This window comes from Pongo abelii, chromosome 2 (genome assembly GCF_028885655.2).
Source record: "Pongo abelii isolate AG06213 chromosome 2, NHGRI_mPonAbe1-v2.0_pri, whole genome shotgun sequence".
In the NCBI taxonomy this organism is placed as follows: Eukaryota; Metazoa; Chordata; class Mammalia; order Primates; family Hominidae; genus Pongo; species Pongo abelii.
This window is the reverse complement of record NC_085928.1, coordinates 7031732-7033682: the sequence shown is the minus strand read 5'-3', so window position 1 is coordinate 7033682 and position 1951 is coordinate 7031732. Positions and strand designations below refer to the sequence as shown.

The following is a 1951-nucleotide window of genomic DNA, read 5'->3' as shown; positions in this document are numbered from 1 at the left end:
TTATTTTTATTTATTATTATTATTGTTATTGAGATGGAGTTTTGCTCTTGTTGCCCAGGCTGGAGTGCAGTGGTGCGATCTCGGCTTACTGCAACCTCCGCCTCCTGGGTTCAAGTGATTCTCTTGCCTCAGCCTCCCGAGTAGCTGGGATTACAGGCATGCGCCACCATGCCCGGCTAATTTTGTGTTTTTAGTAGAGATGGGGTTTCTCCATGTTGGTCAGGCTGGTCTCAAACTTGCGACCTCAGGTGATCTGCCCGCCTAAGCCTCCCAAAGTGCTGGGATTACAGGGGTGAGCCACTGCGCCCGGGCTTCTATTTATTATTTATATTTATATTTATATTTTTATTTATTTTTGAGACGGGGTCTTGCTCTGTCACCCAAGCTGGAGTGAAGTGGCACAATCACAGCTCACTGCAGCCTCAACCTTCTAGGCTCAAGCCATTCTCTCACCTCAGCCTCCCAAGTAGCTGGGACTATAGCCATGAGCCACCATGCCCAGCTAATTTTTGTATTTTTTGTAGAGACAAGGGTTTTGCCATGTTGCCCAAGCTGGTTTCAAACTCCTGAGCTCAAGCAGTCCACCTGCCTTGGCCTCCCAAAGTGCTGGTATTACAGGTGTGAGCCATCATGCCCCACATTTTTATTTTGTTTATTTTTTTATTTTTATTTTTTGAGACAGTCTCGCCTTGTCGCTCAGGTTGGAGTGCAATGGTGTGATCTCAGTTCACTGCAACCTCCGCCTCCCGGGTTCAAACGATTCTCCTGCCTCAGCCTCCTGAATGGCTGGGATTACAGGCGCCCGCCACTACACCCAGCTAATTTTTGTATGTTTAGTAGAGATGGGGTTTTACCATGTTGGCCCGGCTGGTCTCGAACTCCTGACCTCGTGATCCACCCACCTCAGCCTCCCAAAGTGCTGGGATTACAGGTGTGAGCCACTGCGCCCAGCCAAGCCAAAAGCCTACAGCACCCATTATTCCCAGGCGGTCTCCCATCTAAGTACTAACCAGGCCCAAACCTGCTTAGCTTCCGAGGTCAGGCGTGTTCTGGGTGGTATGGCCATAGACTGCTTTTTTAAATCAAGACGAGGTGTCTGTCTCTATGTTGCCCAGGTTGATCTCAAACTTCTGGGCTCAAGCAATCTCCAGCCATAGCCTCCCCAAATGCTGGTATAACGGGTGTGAGCTACTGCGCCAAGATTCTGAATCTCTAACAAGCTTCTGGGAGACACCCCAGGCTGTGGGTCCACAAGCCACAAAAGGAGTCCTGAGAATGCAGGCGAGAGGCTCTCAAAGTCTGGCCCCCAGACTAGCAGCTTCACCTGGGGACTTGTTAGAAAAGCAAAGCCCTAGCCCAACCCAGACCTCCTGAATCAGAAACTCTGTGGTGGGACACAGTCCTATCTAACAAGCCCTCCAGGGGCTTCCAAGGCAGCTGGCGTTTCAGAACCACTGCTACGGGAGGTACCAGTTCTCAACCTTGGTGGTCCAAGGAGAAACTGAAAAAATTCTGATGCCTGGGGTCCCACGCTCAGAAGTTCTCATTTAAATGGGCACGAGATGGTGGTGGCGGCTGCTGCTTCTTTTTCTTCTCCTCCTCCTTCTTCTTCTTCTTCTTTTCTTCTTTCTCCTTCGTTCTTTAAAATAAAGCTCTCCAGGCAACGTGAATGTCTCATCAGTGCCGGATCCTTGAGCTAGAGGGTGCTGGGCCTCCGAGCATTCCGGTGGCCCAGACATCCCCAGGCAGGCCTGATTCCTCTGCATTCTTGCCCAGGCCTCCCAGTGACTGCCTTCTTATATTTGGTTATTTTTCCCTCCCTCCCCAAACACAACAATTCAAAATATTCTCAGCTCCCAGACCATAAACAAAGCGGGAGAGGCGAGCTCCCTAACTGTTTTGTTCCCACTTATGGCCTGATCCAAGGCTGGCCTGATTGGGCCCTCGGGAC

General features: G+C 50.5%; 1 pseudogene; it reads right to left on the bottom strand.

Moving 5' to 3' along the window:
- Positions 1-961: 961 nt before the first annotated feature.
- On the bottom strand, positions 962-1070 carry LOC112132966 (5S ribosomal RNA; annotated as a pseudogene).
- Positions 1071-1951: the final 881 nt, after the last annotated feature.